Source organism: Neovison vison, chromosome 7 (genome assembly GCF_020171115.1).
Source record: "Neovison vison isolate M4711 chromosome 7, ASM_NN_V1, whole genome shotgun sequence".
Lineage (NCBI taxonomy): Eukaryota > Metazoa > Chordata > Mammalia > Carnivora > Mustelidae > Neogale > Neogale vison.
The window spans coordinates 96,368,280-96,394,047 of NC_058097.1; the positions used below are offsets into that span (position 1 = coordinate 96,368,280).

The following is a 25,768-nucleotide window of genomic DNA, read 5'->3' on the forward strand; positions in this document are numbered from 1 at the left end:
ACTTCAGACTTGCTCCTCTCCCAAGAGTCTTCAAGAGGAAAAAGCCATCTTTTGTGCAATGGCCTTAGTCAGAAGCCAGGAGTTAGCCTAGGGTCCCCCTGGCCCCTTCACCCCTGACGTCCTATCGGGTCTCTTCGTAGATTCTACTTTGTAATGTTTCCGCACTCTGTTCCTGCCGTCCTGCCCTTAGTGTTGGCTCCTGTTACTTTTGCCCAGGCTATTACACTCCTCTCCGTCACACCCGTTAATGTCCCCATGAGCATAACATCCTCATGGTTCCTGGTGTCACAACTCTTCAGGAGGCATCAGGCTCTTGAAGGCATGTTCCTGCTGACCTTTCTGACCTTGTGTTTGACCACATCTCCCCAAGCCAGCCACACGTTATCTGTCCGTAATTCCCCTTTTTGCCTGCAACATTCTATTTGTCTGCCAAACCCCTACTGTTTAAGAAGCTGCCTTTTTCATCTCAGTAAAATCATTCCTGAGTCCCTGTTACCCTCTCTGTGCTGTGTCTTGCCTTTTGTACCAAGAACCTCCTCCTTTCTACTTCTGTGGAAACTCCTTTTCAACTCCGTCTGGAGACATAATCCATGTCTGTTGAAAAGCCCACACTGTGAAGTTAGCAAATCTGGTTTGAATGTATTATTTATTAACTGTGTGACATTGAGCCATTTATATGACCTCTCTAGGTCTCAGTTTCTCATTCTTTTTTTTTTTTTTTTTAAGATTTTATTTATTTATCAGAGAGAGAGAGAGGGAGAGAGAGCGAGCACAGGCAGACAGAATGGCAGGCAGAGGCAGAGGGGGAAGCAGGCTCCCTGCTGAGCAAGGAGCCCGATGTGGGACTTGATCCCAGGACCCTGGGACCATGACCTGAGCTGAAGGCAGCTGCTTAACCAACTGAGCCACCCAGGCGTCCCTCAGTTTCTCATTCTTTAAGATGGGGTAACAATAATATGGTAAGTCCACAATAACAAAAAATAATAATAAGCATTATTGTGAAAGACTCCGCATATAGACACCCCCCCCAGCCATTGATTAACTAACTGCTTCTTGGCTTTTCTGTAATCGCTAGCCCTTCCCCTGTTAGACCCCTCCCCCAGTTAATTGTTTAACCACTCCCTTGCCTTTCTGTAACCACTTGGCTTTTAGGGGGTGATACTGGTCTCCTGTTTCAACAGGATACTTTATGTGCATAGTCATGTAGGCAAGGGGGGTCGCCTAGGTACGTGGGCCTAGTCACGTAGGCAGGATGTTTCTCTGCTGAGTAATAAGGTCCAACTCCCCCTCCTCACTCCCCCTCCCCACCTTTCTCTTCGCGTGCCGGGGTCCTTCAAAGCCAATCTACAAACACGGAGTATGCCTTACATTTAAACCAGCCAATAAGAACCTTGTAACTATGTTTCTGCTTCTGTACGTATGCTTTTGCTTCCCCAAACCCCATAAAAAGGCCCTGAACAAAGGGCTGGCGCACAAGTCTTCCTAAGACTTGACCGCCCGCAGGTACCTGTGTCAACTCAATAAACCTCGTGCTGTTTGCATCTGATCAGTGGACTCGGCTTGGTTTTTGGGTCCGGGGGTCTCCTCCTGAGAAGGGGTCCATTCCGGGGTGCTTGGAGCCCCAGGGGATCTTTCATTTGGGGGCTCGTCCGGGATACGAGACCCCCCACCCAAGGACCACCGACCCACTGTCAGGAGGTAAGCTGGCCAGCACTCTATTCGTTGTGTCTGTTCGTTGCGTCTGTGGCTGCGTCTGAACCTGTTACTTATGAATTTGCGCATGCGTTTGGTTTGGGGTTCGATCGGATCCATTTGTATTTGGCGGGGGCCAGAAGGAGCTGACGGGCTCGGACTTCTCCCTCGCAGCCCTGGAAGACGTTCCAGAGGCGTTTGTAGTCCCGCAGGACGGGACATTTGAGTATTTGCGCATGCGTTTGGTTTGGGGTTCGATCGGATCCATTTGTATTTGGCGGGGGCCAGAAGGAGCTGACGGGCTCGGACTTCTCCCTCGCAGCCCTGGAAGACGTTCCAGAGGCGTTTGTAGTCCTCCCGGGCGGGACATTTGAGTCCTTCGGGACATTTGGGCCCTGGTGCAGCGGGGCATTTGGAGCTCAGCCTGTATCAGAGAGATACGTGGCCTTGGTTGGAGAGGGGGAATCCGGACCCCCAGGATCTCCGCTTGAGTTTTTGCTTTCGGTTTTGTACCGAAATCGCGCAGCGTCCTTCTTGTTAACTGTTTTGTGTGTCTTACTTATTGTCCTTGGTGTTTTCTTTGACTCTAAAATGGGGCAAACACTTACCACCCCCTTAAGTCTCACTTTAGGTCACTGGAGAGATTCTGAGTTTCTCCTAATAGATGTGGGGTTTCTCCCTCACTCACTTCCCATGTTAATGGCTATAACTGGAACCAACGGGTTGGTCTAACTCGAGACAGAGACCATAAGGAATATTCCCAAGCAGCTGCCGAAACTCTCTTTGTTTCGGGGAAGTTTCCCTGTGTTCTCTGGCCCGACTTGGACTGCTTAACCCCTCCCCCCTTGCTGATGGGAAAACATGGCATCTGCTCCTCTGTTGGGGCTTATGAGCTCTAAAACCGGGAATCTTTTCTCTGCCTCCTGGCAGCACTTTGTTTCTTCTGTTTCCCCCTTATCGTATTTCTGTACCAATGTGCGTGCAGCCTGCATGACTAGCCTCTCGATCATGCACCACGGCTCCTTCTCTCTCCACTGTCAACGAGCAAGAAGAGCACCCCCTGGACCTAACACCCCACTCCAGATCTTCCCACTTGTGTCTCAGGTAAACATTTGAAATGGAGTGGGTCCAGGTGAACTGTAAATCAGTATTAGAATGAAGTTAAGTTTGTTGGTTTAACTAAGATAAGATGTGTCTTTTAAGTTATCAGCAGTAAATGTGAAACTTCGAAGTTTACTGAAGGTCAAATAAGCTCATGTTATTTGTTAAAATTTGTTAGCAAAGAGATGACTAAACTGATGGTTAATTGTCTGTCTCAAAGTTCTAATGGGTAATTGCTGAAGTAGCTTTCAAAGTCTTTGGTAACCTGAAAGTTTTAAAGTTTTGCTTGGATGACAAACGGAATTGAATTGTGGACATCTATATCTTAACCAAACAGGATAAAATGCTAAGTCGTTAATTACTGGATGTAGGTTTATGCTTTTGACTTCTTACTGCAAAGAAACTAAGAGTATTTAAATCTGCTGGTAAACTTGTTTTCCACTTAACTGATTCATAAATTTGCCACCTGAAGAATTCTGTTGTAACAGTTCACAAATGGCTAATAACTAAAGGTGTTTCTAACAATACAAAGTTCTGCTTAGTGTAACTAAGACTGATGAAAATAAAGGGAAACTATATATAGGAAAGTAGGAGATATGTAAGAAAGATTTAAGGAATGGGAATACATTTTGTTGAAGATTAGGGAAGGTAATTTTGTCCTCAATAAAATGGTTGTTTGAAAGAAAATGGCTTGGGACAAAACCTGAATGCAAAGGAAAGATGTAAAAGGTTTATGAAGGGAAATCTTCAGAAAAGGAATTTTAGATATGGTCAGGACAGACAAAAAAAGAAAAACAGCCTCCAAGGTGATTTAATACTCTCCTGACCTGCCTCCACATAGATTATACTTCCAAGTATAAGGGCCATTTGGCCTTGAGAGATTAAGAAAGCAGCCCAACCTTGAGAGACTGCGAAAACACCCGGTTGCCATCCTCCATTGCCTGTAACCATAGAAATTCACTCTAATCTGTAAAGAGTAAAAAGGGAGATTGATCACCTCCCATTATCCAGAGATACCCAAAAGGGAGGGTATCCAACCTGTTTGAATCTGAAGAGTGCCTGACTGTGTAAATCTGTCTGTACGGCTTCACTGCTTCGGCTACGGAGTCTGAGTGGGCTGCACCCTGAGTCTCGCAGGGCGTCATATGGCAGAACGGTCATCTACTCCACGGAGTAGCCTGGTCTGGGATTTATTTGGACAGGCCTTAGCTAAAACACTCCTAAGTTCCTATGGGGAATGCGAGCAGGACAGCAGGGGAAAGATCCCCCTCCCTTGTCTGCGACATCATTCATGATGGGAGAAAAACCCAGAAAACTCCTATCTTAAGACTGCACACTTAAAAATAAAATTAAAAAGGGAAAAGACACTGGTATAAAAAAAAAAAAAAAAAAGCTGATTTTCTTTGTTTAAAAGGACAAAGTTTTCTTAGATTAATTGATCAGATAAGAGAATGTAAATAAATGGTTTTCTCTTTGCCAGCCCAGAAAACCCAGTCTCTATGTTTTGTTTTATCACGTGTTTAACATCCCTAATTATATTTAGGCATGTACTTTAAAACTTTCTAAGATTTTAGCAATTGTTGACAAGATTTAAACCAATGATAAACCTTGGGTTACATTTGGGAAAATGCTATAATTATTCTAGAGATTCTATGCATTTCCTAAAGTTTTAATGTTTTGAAAGATCATCGCTTGATATTGTAATTACAGAAATATTATGTGTCACAAAAATAACCTGATTTCCTTGCAGCTAAATTGTAAACTCCCGTGTCTCTTCAGCTCTAACCATATACATTCCGAGTTTTTGTCATTTATAATTATTTTAATTCTTTTGTAAAATGAGTTTTATCTTCAAGGAGATTCAGACAAAGGACTTCCAGGACAAATACAGATATTTGATATACTTGAAAATCCTAAAACTGAAATGGGTAAGAATTTCCAAAACTAACTAAAGGTGCATTCACCAGAATTAGTAACATGGAACTAAATGAACTAAAAGATTATAATGTTGTGTCTCTTATTTTAGACATTGCTGGTTCTCTCTAATGTTTGCTCTTCCAGACTAGGGATACTTTTTCTTAAGTTATCTGTAACTCACAGAGATGTAAAAGTGCTCAAGGCATTCAACTTTTCTCTCTATCTAAACCCTCTGAAACCAAAAGGTCTCAATAAGTAGTCTTTCTTCCATGGCAATCAGTCATTTGCATAAGTTCAATAAGAATCTGTTCTCTTTGTAACAGGACAGCATTGGAAACTGGTTATTTTACCAAGGCTTTGACTGGAATGTCATAGTTGAAAAAGACATGCATAGACTCAGATATGACCAGACAGCTTTAAGGAACTAAGGTTGACTTTATGAAACCTGGAGCCATAAAGCCCCTTGGGACTATTGGCCTGATACCTTGTTTACAGAGTTCCCAGCAGCCTCACCAGGTGAGTAAAGAATGTCACTCCTTGGTAGGTGCAGAATCTCATGAAGAGGCATATGCCCAAATCGACAGGTATTGCAGGCATGCCTGATGGCAAGTATGTGGCTTGGCTTCTGGCCTGGAGAGGCTACTAGAAGTTCAACCTAGAGATTCCTTATAAGAAGTTCCAGCAAAGCAGATTCTAAAAGATCTATATGATCACACTCAACTGTTCTTGCTGAGCTTATGTAAATAATGGGCCAAGTTTGTTAAAACTGGACTTGTTTCACAAGTGACTTAGTCCTGATTTGGCTATCTCTGTAAATGAGGGTTATCTTAGAGAGAAAAATTATATTTTAATAACACACCTTTATGGATATTAAATTCTAGATTCGATTGTCTTTAAATGTTTGTTTACCTAAGCTAAACAATTTGAGGTAAACTTCAGAGAAGTTACACAATAGCTTCTTTAATCAATCTTATTATCTTGTGGGTATATTAACAAGACCCCACGGCACATGATTAAACAACTGGAAAATGGGATTGATTCCCCTATAATTGTATAACTTAACTAACACCTTGTTTGTGGCTGGGATAATGAAATTGCCTAAAGGCCAGCCTATTGCACTCCATAGGATTAACTATGGACTTATAGAGATAATGGATGACCCCACTTTCTTTATGATTAGATCGGATGATGCATGGGGAACTCCCCTTATCTCTTGACAAGTTTTCTCACTTGACAGTGATCCTCTGTAATCAGGATATTGTTAAGGCTGGACCACTCAAAGGTCTTCTTATTGGTTTCATCCCTTAGTCATATTTATCCTAGAGGCCACCTCTGTTGAGGTGCAATTGCAAACAGATGCTTTAGCGAAACCTAAAACAGCCCCTAACTAATGAGTTCACATCAGGTCCAGATTTTTCTTAGAATTCAAAGGCCACCAAAGAATGATGAAGGCCGACTAATTAAATATTGGGCTATACTTACAGATATGCCAGATGAATGACAGTTTACTGATGACAATAGTTTTCATAGAAAAAAAAAAATAAGAAAAGCTAGGTATACTGTAGTGTTCACTAGCACTTTGCAATTGCCAAAGCCTAAGAATAAACATTAACACTGACTCCAAATATGCCTTCCTGGTACTACATGCCCATGGAGCAATTTGGAAAAAAAGGGGATTGCTATGTGAAACAAACCTGTGGCCCTGGCTTCCTCCAGGGTGGATAGGTCGCTGTACCCTAGGATTTGCCTGGATTCATGGGCGCATTACTAAAACCATTACAACTCCAGCTAATCTCCCCAACTTAAAACAAAGATGGATGCGATCTATTTTTTAAATGGTATAATCACTTAGCATCCATTTTTGTTCCATCTTTGTGACTAGAGGATGTCATGTGGCATATATGTAATTATCAAGACAGAATGTTGTATGTACATCCCAGACTATCACAAAAGTGTCACAGGATTAATAAAGGATATGAATGCCCAGATTAAAGCTCTACAAGATCCTTCTCTCTCTCTCAGCAATTGGTTAGCTTACTGGTTTGGAGGAGGACTATAGCCAAATCTCCTTTTTGGGCTTCTCATTCTTATCGCCTTATTAACCTTAACATGTTGCTTTGTTCGCTGTTTCTCTACTTGGTGCCGAGACTCCATCGCTGCAATGACTTCACCATGACAGATGATCCTTACCATGCGCAAAGATACTTTTTCACTGTCAGCACTGGATTCAGCTGCCTCCGCCTTTTGTAACTCCCCTATACATTCCTCCACTGATCAATGTTGACCTGAGTAGGTAGGGACAGCTCTACGCCCCTATTCAGCAGGAAGAAGTTACAGAAGATAAGACCTTCCACCTTCAACCACCTTAAAGATTTAAGGGTCAAAATTGTTCAGGAGGCTGGCTGAAGAGGGAGCAGGGGCTGGCGCCTTGCACCCCCTCTCCACCCCTCCCCTTGATAATATGTATGACATTTCACAGGCACCCCTGACTGCCCTGAAAAAAGAACAAATGTTTATATTGCAGAGATCACAGTCTCGTAAGGCAGGAGTCTCCCTTTGTTTGCAAATGTCCTTAAGATTTACAACAAAGAAGTTACCTTATCAATAGCCCAATTTCCAAAGACACATAACTCAGTTCCTCAAGCCCATCTGCAAGCCCTGCAGCTAGTACACCCTAACATCTGCAAGCTAGCAATGGGAACTCCAGCCAATTAGGACGTAGAAAATTACTTTGACCGCCTTCACAACCATCCCCCCTGGGGGCAACTCGGGTTAAATCCTTGGGGAAGCTATGGGGACTGAAGTCAACAAAGTATGTTAAGAACACTTATGCCCCGGGTTTCACAGACCCAGAGAGTGGACCTACTGGAGTGGGACATCCCACTTTTATAGTCGCTATTGGGGCTGCGAAACCACTGGTGACACAGCAATATCAGCTAATTCGACAGACCAGATCCCAAACTGACCTGGTACAGGACCAGAGCGAATGGATATAAGATTCTATCCATGATAAAGAAAAAGGGGGGAATGAAAGACTCCGCATATAGACACCCCCCCCAGCCATTGATTAACTAACTGCTTCTTGGCTTTTCTGTAATCGCTAGCCCTTCCCCTGTTAGACCCCTCCCCCAGTTAATTGTTTAACCACTCCCTTGCCTTTCTGTAACCGCTTGGCTTTTAGGGGGTGATACTGGTCTCCTGTTTCAACAGGATACTTTATGTGCATAGTCATGTAGGCAAGGGGGGTCGCCTAGGTACGTGGGCCTAGTCACGTAGGCAGGATGTTTCTCTGCTGAGTAATAAGGTCCAACTCCCCCTCCTCACTCCCCCTCCCCACCTTTCTCTTCGCGTGCCGGGGTCCTTCAAAGCCAATCTACAAACACGGAGTATGCCTTACATTTAAACCAGCCAATAAGAACCTTGTAACTATGTTTCTGCTTCTGTACGTATGCTTTTGCTTCCCCAAACCCCATAAAAAGGCCCTGAACAAAGGGCTGGCGCACAAGTCTTCCTAAGACTTGACCGCCCGCAGGTACCTGTGTCAACTCAATAAACCTCGTGCTGTTTGCATCTGATCAGTGGACTCGGCTTGGTTTTTGGGTCCGGGGGTCTCCTCCTGAGAAGGGGTCCATTCCGGGGTGCTTGGAGCCCCAGGGGATCTTTCAATTGTTACTGCATCATTTTACTTTTTTTTTTTTTAAAGATTTTATTTATTTATTTGACAGACAGAGATCACAGGTAGGCAGAAGGGCAAGCAGAGAAAGAGGAGGAAGCAGGCTCTCCGCTGAGCAGAGAGCCCGATACGGGACTCGATCCCAGGACCCTGGGATCATGACCTGAGCCAAAGGCAGAGGTTTTAACCCACTGAGCCACCCAGGCACACCTCATTTTACTTTATTTTAATGGTGATTAATATGTCTGGTTTCCTGCACTGCCCGTGAGCACGTGAAGTTCAGAATGTCCGTAACTAATTATTAAGCAATATTAACTAAGCACTTACCATTTCCTATGTGTATACATTCACTCATCCACTCATGTAATCCTCTTAATGTTCTGTCTGGATCTCAGTTTGCCTGACTCCCAAATCCATACTATGTTACCAAGCACTTTCCTGGCTTTAATATCAACGTCTTTAAGTTCTTCCAATAATTCAGCAGTTCCATAATAATTCATCAACAGTATTCTCATGCTTGTATACCAGGTAATTATTTCTAAATGTTACTTTGTTGCTTGACATAATGTAGAAATGGGATCAACCTAGTTAGAATTTAAGGATTCATCGGTGAGGAGGTTTGAGAAACATCTATAACGTGTTAGTGAATAATTAGGATTTAAGCATATATTTGAATATATTTGCCTTTGTCCATGTGACCACATGATTCTAAAACAATCAATCAAATACATTAATCCTATTCACTCCATCAACTTATTTAAAAAATCTAATTAGTTAATTGATTCAGGTAGCTAGCATAGATGATTTATTTCCCCCTAGATAAACAGGTAATTATTATGGATAATTTCATCATATCCTTCTAGAAATTGTGTATTCATTAGTAGCTCAAATATTTGTATACAAATACTTTATCAGCCTTCATCTCACGTAAATGAGCAACACGCATTTAACCTGAAAACACCCCAGTCTTTATCTCTCTTGATACGTTAGAACTTCTACTGGCAGAATTCGTGAAATAGAATTTGGGTTGTTATCGTTCTTGCTTTTTCATTATTCTTTTGTAAATTTTCAATATCTCTTATCTGTCTGAACAATATTGAGGGATAAACTTCTAAAATAATAATCATAATCATCACTCATATTACAGATTTCCATTCCTGCATGGACACCTGTGGTGTCTCTCAGTCAGATGGGGGCCCCAAAGGTGGGGTGACGAGCGGGTGGCAGCAGGTGGGGTTGGCAGTGAAAGGACTCATGGGAGGCCGAACAAGGAGAGAGAATTTGGTTGAAGAGAGCGCAGGGGAGTGGCAGGCAGGGCAGCAGAGGTGAGGCTGTCTGCCAGGAGGCAGAGGGTGGGTGGAGGGTGCTTTTAAAGAGGGAAGGTGAGCAGGTAAGGCCGCATAGGGAATTCTCCCTTTTTTGGTCACTGTGCCTGGTAGTCAGTAGCCCATGTTCTCAGGTGGGTCCCCTGATGGGCCTGTCCCTAGTCAGCCAGGGGGTGGCTGTGGCCTTTTCTGTATTCCATTGCTCAGGCCTGTTTGCCTAAAAGCGGCTTCTGCTACATCCATCAAATGTTCTGGCTTCCACCAAAGGCCTCCCTTCCTCTCTCTCCTAAGCGAGGGCATTTGCTAGGCTCATTCTGTGTTTCTCTACCCACATTTTCCTCAGGGAATTTCATTTTGCTTCATCGTTCAGCTGCCATGGCTCGACCAGAGTTCCAGATCTCTTTCTCTAGCATCTTCTTTCCCATGTATCTTAAACAGGTCCAGACGTGACCCCCAGCAAACAGAGCTGCCCCGGAAGCTTGAAAATCAAACCCATTCTCTTCAGCATGAACTGTTGATTTCTCTCCCTCTGTCAACACGAGTCCTTTCTTGGGCTTTCTCTCATCTCTTCTTCTTGCCAATCGCCAACTTCCGTCGGTTCTGCAGATGCCTCCTTTGAAGGTTCCTTCCTTCTTTTGTATTTCTAGCACCTGCTACCATCCGGGTGGCAATAATTACCTTGTAATGGGTCTTCCCTGCGTTCAATCCCGTCTTTCTAATGTGTTCCATAGGAGCAAGCTTCTTAGTACTCAGACTGCTCAAAGGGCCTCTTACTGTCTGTCCAATGAAACTGAAACCACTTGACCTCAGTTCAAGGCCCTTCCTGGTGTGGTTCCAACCTGTGCTTCTTTCCTCCTCTTCTGTTTTGGACCCGGAAGACCCCTCTTTTGGCAGGCTCTTTGTTTATTCTTTCATGTTTATACATAATACTCCACTTTGTACTTTAATTCCAAATGCTGTCTTACTCACCACCTTATCCAAGGTCCTAACTGTAATGGAAAGCTCAGAGAAAGAGCCTTCCTGCCTTCCTTCCTTTCTTCTTCTTCTTCTTCTTTTTTTTTTTTTTTTGGAAGTTTTTTTCTGATTAAGCCTGGTGCTGTCTCATCTAATTTTGAATCCCATTAGAATTTATGACACTTGACATTTGGTGCCTCACTTTGTCCATTAACTTTTATTTTACATCCTTTATTTCCTTCATATATTGCCAATTTCTTGCTGCCAAGGACACATATACACAATAATACATATATTAATGTCTTGAGCCCAAGGACCATATATACATGAAACCAAAACCTGGGATATATAGTCTGTGAAAACAGGACAGTACTTATGGAGAGACAGTACTGTGATTTGAATTTAGAGTGCATGGGATTTGTGGAAAATCCACCCAAATTCCAAATTTTATAAGTCCCTTTTGTTGACACATTGAAGTTTGTTTTCCAACTGACGGATTTTGCAGGACGACCAAGGCAATGTTGTTTGGCATAGAGGAATTGGAAGTTGAATGGCTTTTTCATTTTATTTTATCTGATTTAATGAGAAAACAAGTAAATCAAAGCATGGAAATCAAATATGTTAAACCTCAGAATATTCTCAGCTGATTCATTTTGACAAGAGTTTAAATTATTCAGCTATTCTGAATTTATTTGATTTTAATTATTTATAACAACACTGTAGTGCATTAGTAAATGTCCTGAAGAGTGTTTTGTAAAAGTCGGTAGCATCTCAGAAATAATTTCACAATAACTCTGCCATTTAATTTTTGCTGACAAGTGGGTCGAGCCTGCGGGGATAATTGGAAGGACCATTAGGGCACCGTGTTTATGTAATTGATACAGATGGCACTATAGTTATCCTTTCGATTCTTTGTGCTACTATAGTTTTTCGATACTTTTCAAAACTGTCAGCTGTTCAATAGGACTTTTAGTTCATTCTCGGGCTTAAAATATCATCTTTTTAGGTACTCAATACTATATGCCCAAATTTCCCAAGTGCTTACCTACTTACTTTTTAACAGCAGCACTTCTAAATGATGTTCCATTACAACCTAAATGTCCTAACCTCTTCTGTTTCTGCTGCTGCTTGGAAATTTTTCGAAAGTGCATCAGTATCCGGACAATAATGCAATAACCTCCCACGGCAATGTTACGTGGAACAGCTCTAGGTAATGAACCCAGCTTCCTCGTGCACTGTTCCCTGTCATTATTTTCCCTTGATATTTTCCATAAAGCCTCCTTATTTATTTCTCAGTGAGAATGTGATTAGCATAAACAGGACTAGAGGAAGGTGTTCCCCAAGGTTTGTTGCCTTTGAAAGCAAAACCAGGAAGAATGAGTGGATTAATTACCAAACTCCTGCCGTGTAATGCCACCCATGGGACCCTCCACTTTAAGACATGTATTTCTTTCTTTTTTTTTTTTTTTAAAGATTTTACTTATTTATTTGACAGAGATCTTTTTTTTTTTTTTTTAAAGATTTTATTTATTTATTTGACAGAGAAAGATTACAAGTAGGCAGAGAGGCAGGCAGAGAGAGAGAGGAGGAAGCAGACTCCCTGCTGAGCAGAGAGCCCGATGCGGGACTCGATCCCAGGACCCCGAGATCATGACCTGAGCCGAAGGCAGCGGCTTAACCCACTGAGCCACCCAGGCGCCCATGGAAGGCAGAGGCTTTAAACTGAGCCACCCAGGTGCCCCTAAGACATGCATTTCTAATAAACACTGTGCTTAGGTTGGAATCCTACTGCTGGTAAGTAGCCCAGAAAGTTAAAACCTTCAGCACTATCCAAGACAGAGAGACATTACATCTCACAGATAGAAATATTCCGGTTACTAGAGAGATGAAATATTATCTTGTAAGTATTTCAGGAAGCATCTCTGTTAAGTGTATTTTTTTTTTTTTAATTGACAATAGCTCGGTTGTTACAAGATGTGTGTGGTCAAGATTTGAAAGGCAGAGACGAGGGAGAGGGTATCTGTGTTACTTCCGCGTTGGGTGCGGCTGGTAAAGACCTTGGGGTTTTTCTGCCACAGCGATCCAGCGTCCAGTTGCTTGCTCTTGGCAGATCGAGGGTCACTATCCTTACTGGGATGGCTGATCTTGATCATCAAGGAGAAATAGGGTTCCTGCTATACAAGCGGACAAAGACAGGGTATTTTTGGAATCGAGGGAACCTGTTGGTTTGCCTCTCCTGTGCCAAGCCAGTGATAAAAGTGGAAAACTACCTTCCTAATGCAGGTAGGGACTTCTTGGGAAAGAAATGAGAACAAATTGGTTCTCCAGTAGCCTCGACTGCGCCTCAGGTACTGTCCTTGCTTTTACACGCGCCAGCTCCGTTGGTTCTCCCGGCACCACTAGGTGTCGACGCTTTCCCGACTGTTTGCAGATGACCACACCGAGGCACAGGGAAATGAAGTAACTGGACCAAGGTCACAGAGTGAATGAGTGGCAGCTCTGGGCTTCGCCTCCGGATGACAGTTCCTGACCACGCTCTCAGCGACCGCATTTTATTGCATTCTTCGTTGGGACCATCCTGCCGGGTCAGACCCAAGTCAGCTGCACCTGAGAGCAAAGGGAGCACCGAGTGAGGAATGAACAAGGAAATTCTTGATACCGGCTGCAGTTCTGTGACCCATTAATCGCAACCCAGATTTGTTTCCTTTTTGGGTTCTATGTGGTAGCAGACCCCCCGTTGCTGCTGCCGCCTCTGGTTCAGGGGCCATTAGGGGCAATAATCTCCCCGTGGACCACCCCTTGGCGTGCTGACAGCGTGTCGTTTCAGGTGTTTCTGTTTTCTCTGCTGTTGCGAGTGTGCCCCAGACAGGGAAGCGTTAGCGGCCCGGGCAACTCTCCGTTATGGGGGTTTGGGGTGGGGTTGTTGGATACATTTCGACCTCTGACCTTGAGAGGTCACCTCTGAGTTGTGTTTAATCTGTTCCCCAGAGAAGTTCCGGGGAGCTCAGCGGCACTTGTCCACAGCGGTGACCGGCTCATAACGATGCCTCGTTGGCTTTCCCCTTTCCTGTCTCGCTCAGCCCAGTCTCCAGTTCCTCCTTCAGGAGACCACCTCCCAAATAAGTAAGTGCAGCAAGCCTCGGACTCGGGTTAACAGGTATACACCTGAACCACTTCCCTTCATTCTTTTCTTCTTTGTTTCCCTCGGATTTATACAGGGTGTGTGGTTGGCGGTTGGCCTCAGAATTCAGCGCTGTTACAGAACGTGGACTGTGGCTGGACAAGAAGGGGAATGAACAGCAAGCAGAGACGGAGGGCGTGATTCTTTAGAATCTGGACGTATCCTCCCTGTGAGAGGTTTTGGTGTGTCTTTATACCACGAAGGATAACTGCATCGTGTGAGACCAGAATGGGTTGTTTCGTTGCCGTTGTGTGGAAGGTTCAGCATGGGTACAAGTGCACATAGACGTTGAGTAACCAAAGGCTGAACTTTGGGGGGAATATAATTCATAACTCAGCCTCCATTCCCGAGGCTTCCTACTTTGCCTTCCTAGACTTCAGAGTGCAAAGTTACAGACTGGGCTTCCCTTGTATTTATGGTTATTGTTGTGATAGTTTCCACACATTAGATACATCAGTTATGGTTTAAGGTGGAAGTGAGGTGAAGGCATCTGTCAGCCGTCATGTACAGTCATGGGGTGTCGTTTTTCTTCAGTGTCCAACCTCCAGCTGTGCTGATAGCAAGAGGCAAGGTGTGGGGTATGTGCCAGGCATGAGGGAACCCTCAAGCACGACGTGCAGCAGCGGGCACTTCCTGATCCCTTAGCTTCCATGGTAGGTTCTGGAGACAGCCCCTGTTTCTCCATCTTCCTGGTTGTAGCAGAGCCTGGGGCTCCTCTGCTGGGCTGGTTCTGGGTTCTTCCTAGACGTCATGGCCTGAGACCAGACTAGAGTCTGCTTCTCTACGTGTTCCAGACATTTTTTTTGTAAGCACCTAATTCCAATTCCCCAATTTATATCCTTGTATGTTTAAAAAAGGAGTTCCTAAATGCTGTTTTCTGCATTTGCAACCCTGAGTGAAAAGATTAGAATAAGACATGTCTCTTGGGGCACCTGGGTGGCTCAGTCGGTTAAGCGTCTGACTCTTGACTTGGGCTGAGGTCGTGATCGCGGGGTGGTGAGATCAAGCCCGGAGTCGGGCTCCAGGCTCAGCAGGGAGTCTGCTTGTCCCTCTGCTCCTCTCCCTGCTCGCCTGCTCTCTCTCCTCCTCTCTCTCAAATAAATAAATAAGTAAAAAAGAAAAAAAAAGACATGTCTCTGTGCTGTTTCATCTTTGGGTTATGACTGGGTCAAGCTCCTGGATCTGCAGACCCAAGGGGCTAGCCCTCAACTACTCTTGCCTCATCGGGGTGACGGCCTCTGTGAGAGCCAGTCTGAGTTAGCTCCCTTCACCGTTTCTGTGCTCAACGAAAGCAAAAGCTCTTTTCAAGAACGTTAGATCGGGAGGCACAAAAAGATAACCTCAGCATCCTTATTTTACTTAAAAATTTTTTTGTACTATATTTTTTGTTTCTTTTTTTTTTTTAAGATTTTATTATTTATTTGACAGAGAGAGTGTGCACATAAGCAGGGAAGCAGCAGAGGGAGAGGGAGAAGCAGACTTCCCGCTGAGCAGGGATCCGGTCATAGGGCTTGATCCCAGGACCCTGGGATCATGACCTGAGCTGAGGGCAGTTGCTTAACCCACTAAGCCACTCCGGTGCCCCTGATTTCCTTTTTATTTATTTTTTAAATTGGGTATCACTTAGAGTAAGATGCAGGTTAACAGTGTAGCTCCATAAAGTTTTTCCATGTATATACCTTATGTAACCACTCCCCAGATTAAGATACAAAATGGTTTTTCATAGCCCAGAAGGTTCCTTCATGTTCTCTCCTTAGTTAATACCTCCCCACAGGGAGTTTCCCAGGGCTTTCATTACAGATTGCCACAAAACAATGGCTTGCACAACAGAAATTTATTCTCTCTGAGTTCTGGATGCTAGAAGTCCAAAATCGAGGTATCAGTTATACTGGTTCCTTCTGGAGGCTCTTGGGGAGAAGCTGTTGTAGACTGTCTCCCAGCTCCTGCTGGCTGCCGGTGTCCTCAGAGCTCCCTGTCCTGCAGCTGCCTCACTGAGCTCTGCCTCCTCATCACACAGCCTTCTCCATCCACATCCCTCTGTCTCTGTGTCCAAATTTTCCATCTTAAATGACACCCATCATTGAGGTAGGGCCCACCCTAATTGACCATGACCCTGTCCTACTTATTAGATCTTCAAAGATCCTATTTCCAATAAGGTCACATTCATGGGCACAGGAAATAGGACTTCAACTTATCTCTTTGGGAAACTCAACTCAACCCCTAACACCAGAAGTAACCACTATTCTGATTCCTGTCACAATAGATTACATTCTTAGGCTTCTTGAAATTCACATAAATGGAAGCCCCGAGTAGTTCTGGATTTTTTCACTCTATATACTTCTTTAGATTCATCCCATGTTGTTTCACACATAAGTACATTGTGTTTTTTCCAATGCAGCATACTATTCCAACGTCGAGATTTATTGGTCCTATTGGTGTGAAAAATCTATAAACTCGGTGTCAGCAGAGTTCCGTGGGCAAAACCAGATTTGAGTAATCCCCAAACTAGAAAACACCCAAATGTGCATGAAATCCATTGCTGAGTTGGAAGGAAAGGCGCACCTCTGCAGTGGCCTCCAAAATCAGAGACCCAGGGAACTAAGAATGTGTTAAAGCTCATTTTTGCCCTGAAGGTTGCTGAGAAACCCTGAAGGTTTAAGTGTAAATGTTAAAGTTCTGGGCACGCTTAAGGTGAGGGCCTGCTAATAAACCTCTGAATAAAGGTGGAGGCTCCAAGAACTACCCCATCTGGTCTACCTCTTCATTCTTCAACGTGGTGTGATAGAGAACCTTGGGCACCAAAAGAGAAGAAATCCTTTGGGTCCCCCACATAGAAGTAACTCAACTTTGAGAGCAGTCAACTCCAATCTAGATATTAACATATTCACAGATAATATTTCTTCTTTTTTCTTTTTTAAAAAAATTAAAAATAATTTTTGTTAACATATAATATATTATTAGCCCCGAGTACAGGTCTGTGAATCGCCAGGTTTACACACTTTACAGCACTCACCATAGCACACACCCTCCCCAATGCCCATAACTCAACCACCCTCTCCCTCCCCACCTCTCCCCGGCAACCCCCAGTTTGTTTTGTGAGATTAAGAGTCTCTTATGGTTTGTCTCCCTCTCGATCCCATCTTGTTACATTTATGTCTTTCCTACTCCCCAAACCCCCCATGTTGCCTCTCAACTTCCTCATATCAGGGAGATCATATGATAATTGTCTTTCTCCAATTGACTTATTTTGCTAAGCATAATACCCTCTAGTTCCATCCACATCGTTGCAAATGGCAAGATTTCATTTCTTTTGATGGCTGCATAGTATTCCATTGTATAGATACACCACATCTTCTTTATCCATTCATCTGTTGATGGACATCTAGGTTCTTTCCACAGTTTGGCTATTGTGGACATTGCTGCTATAAACATTTGGGTGCATGTGCCCCTTCGGATTACTACATTTGTATCTTTTTTTTTTTTTTTAAAGATTTTATTTATTTATTTGACAGAGATCACATGTAGGCAGAGAGGCAGGCAGAGAGAGAGGACGAAGCAGGCTCCCTGATGAGCAGAGACCCCGATGTGGGGCTCGGTTCCAGGACCCTGGGATCATGACCTGAGCCAAAGGCAGAGGCTTTAACCCACTGAGCCACCCAGGCGCCCCACTATTTGTATCTTTAGGGTAAATACCCAGTAGTGCGATTGATGGATCGTAGGGTAGCTCTATTTTCAACTTCTTGAGGAACCTACATGCTTTTTCCAGAGTGGCTGCACCAGCTTGCATTCCCACCAACAGTGTAGGAGGGTTCCCCTTTCTCCACATCCTCCAGCATCTGTCCTTTCCTGACTTGTTAATTTTAGCCATTCGGACTGGTGTGAGGTGGTATCTCATTGTGGTTTTGATTTATATTTCCCTGATGCTGAGTGATGTTCAGCACTTTTTCATGTGTCTGTTGGCCATCTGGATGTCATTTTTGCAGAAATGTCTGTTTGTGTCCTCGGCCCATTTCTTAATTGGATTATTTGTTCTTTGGGTGTTGCGTTTGATAAGTTCTTCATAGATTTTGGATACTAGCCCTTTATCTGATATGTTGTTTGCGAATATCTTCTCCCATTCTGTCAGTTGTCTTTTGGTTTTGTTAACTGTTTCCTTTCCTGTGCAAAAGCTTTTGATCTTGATGAAGTCCCAATAGCTCATTTTTGCCCTTGCTTCCCTTGCCTTTGGCCATGTTTTTAGGAAGAAGTTGCTGCCGCTGAGGTCGAAGAGGTTGCTGCCTCACAGATATTTCAAAGAAAAGAACAGTTCAAGAGAAGTTAGGCATTGGGGTGCCTGGATGGCTCAGTTGGCTAAGCAGATGACTCCTGATTTCAGCTCAGGTCATAACCTCAGGGTCATGAGATGGAGCCCCAGTCAGGGTCTGCGCGGAGCATGGAGTCTGCTTAGGATTCTTTCTCTCTCCCTCTGCCCCTGCCCTGCTCATGCTCACTCTCTCTCTAAATAAAAGAGAAGAGAGAAATAAAGTATTAACAGTAAGAAAAGATAGAAGCAAGGAACAGCAGAAGTAGGACTATAAAAATGTCAACTTTTGAAATTTTAAGATAGAATATATATAAAATAACATTGTTAAAAGCAACAAGAGTGAAGCTTGAAAATATGAGGAAGAAACAAGTAAATTTGCAAAATAACCTCTAGAAATAATTGAAAAGAAAATCTCAAAATTGGTTTAATCACCATTAGACACAGTTAAAAAGAGAATTAACATTATTGAAAGTAGAGTTGAAATAATTTTCCAGAATAAATTTAAAGAAAAAAAACATGGAAAATATAAAAGAAACTGAGAAATGTGGAGGAGAGAATAAGAATGTCTGATCTACGTCTGAAAGGAGTTCCTGGGGCATCTCGGTGGCTCAGTCAGTTGAGTGTCCAACTCTTGATTTCGGCTGAGGTCACGATCTCAGGATTCTGAGATTGAGCCCTGTGTTGGGAATCCACAGTCTATGGGAAGTCTGCTTGAGATTCTTTCTCACCCCTCCCCCATTCTCCTGCCCCAGTCTCACTCTCTATCTCTCTAAAATAAATACATAAATAAAATCTTTAAAAAAAAAAATAAAAGGAGTTTTAATAAATAAATAAAGTAGTTTTTTTTCTTTTTTTTCTTTTTCTTTTTATTTTTTTTAAAGATTTTATTTATTTATTTGACAGAGAGAGATCACAGTAGACAGAGAGGCAGGCAGAGAGAGAGAGAGAGAAGCAGGCTCCCTGCTGAGCAGGGAGCCCGATGCGGGACTCGATCCCAGGACCCTGAGATCATGACCTGAGCTGAAGGCAGAGGCTTAACCCACTGAGCCACCCAGGTGCCCCTTTTTTCTTTTTTTTAAAGATTTTACTTATTTATTTGACAGACAGAGACCACAAGTAGGCAGAGAGGCAGGCAGAGAGAGAGGAGGAAGCAGGCTCCCCGCTGAGCAGAGAGCCCGATGCGGGGCTCGATCCCAGGACCCCGGGATCACGACCCGAGCCGAAGGCAGAGGCTTAACCCACTGAGCCACCCAGGCACCCCATAAAGTAGTTTCTGAAGAAGATAATAAACCAGAGAAAGGGCAATATGGATCTAATGGTTGAATATTTTCCCATGTATTGAAAGATATCTTCAAATCTGGGAAGCCCAACAAAGCCAAGCAAATTTCAAACAATATATCAACATCGAGATACATCACAGTGAAATGTACAACCTCAAAACAAACAAACAAACAAACAAAAAAACCCCAAAAACCAACAACAAAAAACCCCCAAGCAAGCAAACAAACAAACAAACAAACAAAAAACAAAACAGAAAAGATAGTAAAAAGCCACAGGAAGAGTCTTGTCACCTACAAGAAAAAGGTAATTTGATGGTTGGCTGACTCAGCTGTAACAGTGTAGACAGGTAAAATATATTCCAAATGGTGAGAGAAAATATTCATCACTCTGAGGTTATATAACCACCAAAACTATCTTAAAAAATAAAGAAGGGCGGTGCCTGGGTGGCTCAGTCAGTTAAGTGTCTGACTCTTGGTTTTAGCTCAGGTCATGATTTCAGAATCTTGGGATCAAGCCCCATGTTGGGCTCTGTACTCAGCACAGTGTGCTTGTCCTTCTCCCTCTGCTCCTCCTTGCCCCCCCATAAATAAATAAAATCTAAACAACAACAACAAAAAAAACAGCAACAACAAAACAAAGAAGAGAGACATCTTCTCTTCCACTGGGTGGCTCAGTCAGCTAAGGGTCTGCCTTCTGCTCAGGTCATGATCCCAAGGTCCTGGGATGCAGTCCTGCCTTGGGCTTTCTGCTCAGTGAGGAGTCTGCTTCTCCCTCTTACTCTGCCCCTCCCCCACGGCTTGTGCTTTCTCTCTGTGTCTCTAATTTAAAAAAATTAAAAGAAAAAGAAGATACCATCAAGATACTTTCAGACAATCAAAAATAGAGAGACTTTACTATCAAAAGACACTCTAAAGGAAGTTCTAAGATGTAACTCAAGTGGAAAGAAAATAAATTCTTGATGGAAGATCTGGCTACATAATTTTGGGGTCTCAGTGCAGAGCCCTGAAAGTGCAGGGCTCCTTGTTTAAAAAATTATTAAAAATTTCAAGAGTAAGGAGTCAAGCATTGGGCCCTCCTGAGCAGGAGGCTCCATGGGACTTTATAGGTCACACATCCATGAATCTGGCCCTAGATATGTCCAAATAATCAGTGACTGTATGAAACAATAATAAATTTATCTATTTTGTGTGGGAAAAAAAGGAAAAATTAAAGTACTAGACAATGAAACTTAGAGAAATTATTATTCTAGAGTTCTTGTATTGTTTAGAAAAAGGATTAACACCGATTAATTTCAAACTTTGTTAAGTTTGCATGTTAGAGACATATGTGTGAGTGGCTCAGTTGGTTAAGTGGCTGCCTTCAGCTCAAGTCATGGTCTCAGGGTCCTGGGATCGAGCCCCACGTCTGGCTCCCTGTTCAGCGGGGAGCCTGCTTACTGCTCTCCATCGCCTGCTGCTGTGCCTACTTGTGCGCGCTCTCTCTCTCTCTCTCTCTGTGTGTCAAATAAATAAATAAAATCTTTAAAAAAATGTTTGCATGTTAGAATAGCTAGGGCAACCCAAAAGAATAAACATAGTTATATAACTTATACATAAACATTTATAAACATATGAAGTTATATAACTTAAAAATAGAGAAAAAAATATAGCCAATCCAAAAGAAGGCAAGAAAGAGAAAAAAAAAGTACCATTAAGTTAGACAAGTTGAAAACATATAGTAATTTGATATAAATAAATCTGAATATTCCATTAATCATTCTATGTGTAACTATATTAAACTCTGATGAAAAGACAAAGATCATCAGATCAAAACACAAAACAAAGTCCAGCTATACACTAGTTCAAGCTACTCTACAGACACGTTACTGAAAGACAAAGAATTTCATCAGGGCCATGTTTGCGATGTCTTAAAGATTTCCTGGTAGACGTGTCAAGTAAGCAGTCAGACATGTGAATTTCCAGCTCAGGGGATTCCCATACCGGAGATAAAAAAATGTGGGCATCATCAGCCTCTGGATAGTATTTGAAACCATGCAGCCGGGTAATAGGAAATAGCTATGGGTAACCACAAACTTTAGGTTTCTTTTGAAGAGCCCCTCCCCCCTTTTTGATTTTTTATTGTTTTTCAACTGCACATTTGTTTCCTCTTCATTGACCCGTAAGTCCTTATTTCAGATGCTGGACGATCTGAGGGGAAAGGATTCAGGCAGTAACATCTGGAAGAGGGGAGGAGAAGAGAAATCCTTCAGGACTGTGCAGAAAAGAGGACATGATGTGGGGGCTGGCTGTGACTAAGAAGTAATCCTGGAAAAAGGTCATGTTTCAAGCTCTTTCTTCTCTCCTTGCAGCGATAATAGGGTCCTGTAGGGTTCCATGCAGATATTCTCTATTAAATTTCAGACCATTCAAGGGCAAGAGCCGAGACTTCTTCATTATTAAATTTTCCCTGCCACCTACATTATTAAACTTTTCCTGCCACCATTTCCATGGCACCTACACCGACCTAGAACACCTGGTTAGAGCAAGTGTTCTAAAGTGTTTGTGGGGAGGGAAGGAAGGAAAGGTGGAAGAAAAGGTAAAAGCATTTTTCCTGTCTCGAATATTGCTGATCATATCTAGAACTGCAGCCTGCAAATACTTTGTATTCAACCAATACCTGCTCAATTGATTTACAATACTCCCTATCATCAGATAATGGTTTTGATGTGAGTTCTCCAAAGTTGCCGTCTAAGCATGCAGTATTATTGATTCACTCTGTTTAATGACAAATAATTCTGACATTTTCATTTTTGGTACCTTGTGTACTTCCAGCAATTCAGATCGAAGACAGCTTGACACCAAGATTCTTAGAACACCTGGGGAAGAGAAGGTAAGGAGGCTTAGCTAGAACAAGACAGGGTCTTGTGGGCCTCATGTGTAGTGGCAGTAGGATGCTAGAAAGTGGATCTTTTAAAATAAGGGATTTTCCTCCAGCTTCATCCAGATGTAATTGACAAATAACATTGTGTCAGTTGGAAGTGTACAGTATGATCCTTTGACATCCATATATATATACGTGGTACAGTGATTATCACATTAAGGTTAAATTAACTCACCCATTCCCTCACATGCTTTCTTCTTTTTTTTTTTTTCCATGAAAACATTTAAGGTCTGTTCTCTTAGCAAATTTCAAGTTTACAATTCAGTGTGGCTAACTGTCATCACCAGGATGTACATTGGATCCAAGATCTTATTCATCTTATAACTGAAGGTTAGTACTCTTCCCCATCTCTAGCTCCTAGCCCCTGGGAACCACCATTCTACTCTATTCTCTGGTTCACCTTTTTAAGGTTCTGCATATAAGTAAGGTCATGCAATATTTGTCTTTTTCTGACTTATTTCACTTAGCACAATGCCCTCAAGTTTCAACCATGTTGAGGCAAATGGCAGGATTTCCTTTGTTATGACTAAATAAACTCCCATTGTATTAAAATAAGGCTTTTTATATAAGGGCTTTAAGAGGAAGTTAAATACAGACTGCATTTGTAACGTTCCCATTTACTTTTCATGAAAAGGACATTAGTTCTGGATTCAAAGAGTCTATTTTTTCTTTTTTTTTTTAAGTAGCCTCCCCACCCAGCATGGAGGCCAATGTGAGCATGAACTCATGAGCTTGAGATCAAGACCTGAGTGGCGATCAAGAGTCAGATGCTTAACTGACTGAGCCACCAGGCACCCCTGGATTCAAAGAGTTTTAAACACTGATGTCTGCAGTTTGTTTGAAAATGTTTCTTCTTTTTAATCCTCTTGTAGTTCCTTATGAATATGGCATTTTTAGGGTTCAAATATGCCTCACAAAATGACATGATATAAAATCTTAAACACTGAGAACCACAATCTTATGTTATGGGATTGATAAGAATCAATACGGATGTGACCGTAACAGCTTTTATTAGACAGTCTGTTGTATTGGGTGAAATTTCAAAGTATGTTTATTTACAATTATTTGTCCAAACAGGGGAAAGAAGATCTAGAGAACAAGGCTCCTGTGTGCTTGTCAGTTACGTTGGAGGAGCAGCCTGGGGAGACTGATGTCAGCATCAGTTACTATCCTGAAGAACAGGGGCAAGTCCCTTATCTTTCTGAGCTTTCGCTTATTCACCTGAAAAAACAGGGCTAAAGAGCTGATCAGATGGGAAGCCTAGCATTTCGGAAAGCATTTGTGGCCGACTCTGCTTTGCAAGGATGTTTGCAACAGTATCTCCCATCCCACAGGCTCTCTCCTCGCTGTGACTTCTCTGTGACATGTCTCCCATAGACAGGTGGGTATTGTCTTTGTCTATTGGAGCTGCTTTAACAAGTTACCATAGACCATTTTCCTTAAACAACAAGCATTTATTTCTTTGTTCTGGAAGCTCTTAGTCTGAGAACCAGGTGCTAGCATGGTCAGGATCTGGGGAGAGCCCTCGTCTGGGTTGTAGGCTCCTGAATGCTCACTGTATCCTCACGAGGCAGAGAAGAAGTGAGCCAGCTCTATGGCCTCCGTTCAGGACCTAAATTACCTCCCAAAGACCCCACCTCCAGACACCACCACACTGGGGATTAGATTTCAACACACTCATTTGGGAGGGGCACATGCAATCAATCCAAAACAGGGATCCTTGCGTCTGGATGGCCTTGTGATTATAATGAAGATGATGCTAAGTGACTTTTGATGCTAGGGCCATAAATGGAGCTACAAAGACCAAAAAGAAAAAAAAAAAAAAAAAGAAGAAAAGGAGGCTTTAACATTTGGAAACTGGCCTGGCACTCACAGCTAGGCCATTTTTCATTTTTTCTCGTGTTGGACATAAACAATCTCACGGAGTATACCATCCTCAGACAAGATTACTCTGAGACCATGATAAAATGAGACAAGACAAGGCCAGTTCCTAATTTTATCGAAGCAGAAGCCAGGATCACTGCACCACCCACAAAATACTGACTCTCCTTCTCTCTTTGGTCAAAATGAGTGGCTACTACTTCTTTACCAATTGGAGTTTTAGCCCCACCATACCTGGCCCTCCATATAGATGAGAGATATTGATTGAGATACCAATCAAAATCGCATCCAGTCCAACAGCATTCAACCCAGAGCAAATCCTTGCTTCCTTACATCGTTCCTCAAATCATTCAATCAAAGCCCCATCCTATAATAGGTTCTTCCTAACATCCTCTTACTGAGAAAGCCAATGGTTCTCCCATGGGGTTTGTTCTCCCTTGGTGCAAGGAATAATAAATTCTACTTGTTTAACTACATGTATATTGTCAGTGGTCTTTGGCTGGAGGACATTAGCAATGTTTCGGTTTTTTTTCTCCTGGGACACTAGCTTGGGGGTGGTTGACCAGTTGCCATATAAGCAGTCTAATAACCCCAAAGTCATCAGGCTGGAAGGAAGTCCAAATTAGCCCACAACAAGAGACCCCATGGTCTAAGTGAAGAAAGAGAGAGGTGGGTCAGTCCCTCACTGCTCCAGCCTACCTAACACCCAACCACCCCCCAACACCGCCACCTTTCAGCTTCAACTATCTTTTGACTGCAAATGCATGGAAGACCTTGATGGTCTGGCCCAAACCTTCCTAAATATCTGACCCACAGAAACCATAAAGGGATTATTGTATGAAGCCACTAAGGTTTTGGGTGATTTGATATATACAATAGATAACTGGAACAGAATTGAAAATGTCTGTGAAGTATTCGGCAGATAGTAGGTGCTCAGTTAGTGGTAGCTGTTTTTTGGTACTTGTAAGAAGTAAGGCTATTATGTACAAAAGCTCCCAACAACTAAATAATTGTTTTTAGTGAATTTCCTTTGACAAAACCTTGTGGATTGATTGCCCACAGATCCACTCAATATATTTTAATCCTGATACCAAAATAATATTAGACTGATCACTGATCAATAATCTTTAGTTAGGGGATGAGCTCACTTTGGGGGCAAAGCTAGAGCCATCCTACTATTGCTTTTTGAGGTGGATCTTCAGTTTAGAAAATACATATAACTTTGTCCTTAACTTCAGAATCCACATCAGTGGTTGACTATATTTCCTGACCTCATTTTTCTGTGTGGGTGAGATGTTGAGCCTAATACGTTTTCAATTAGGATTAACATGACCAGTGGGAAAAAATGTCTTAGTTGAATATTTTTCAAGCTGCGGAAGTAGCATATGCCTACAGTAAGAACACAAAATGAAGATGTATAATATAAGGACGTTTTTCTTCCCCTTTCCCTCTCCGCCACCCTGCCTCCCACCACTTCCGTGACTTAAACAGGACCAGTAGCCTGGTATATACTCTTCTATACCTTCTTCCTCATATAAACA

General features: G+C 42.7%; 1 protein-coding gene across 4 annotated transcripts in view; it reads right to left on the reverse strand.

The window, feature by feature from the left end:
- Positions 1–25,768, reverse strand: part of RAB39A (RAB39A, member RAS oncogene family) — a 73,409-nt gene that overhangs the window by 44,637 nt on the left and 3,004 nt on the right. For 2 of the 4 annotated variants that reach the window (XR_006385574.1, XR_006385577.1), the window contains exons 2-3: positions 22,223–22,281; positions 12,350–13,269 (exon numbers count right to left, since the gene is read on the reverse strand). The gene's annotated coding sequence lies outside the window, so the exon portion shown is untranslated. Of the gene's footprint in view, positions 1–12,349; positions 13,270–21,101; positions 21,643–22,222; positions 22,282–25,768 lie in introns of those variants that run through there. The other 2 variants (XR_006385576.1, XR_006385575.1) reach the window with 2 other exon arrangements.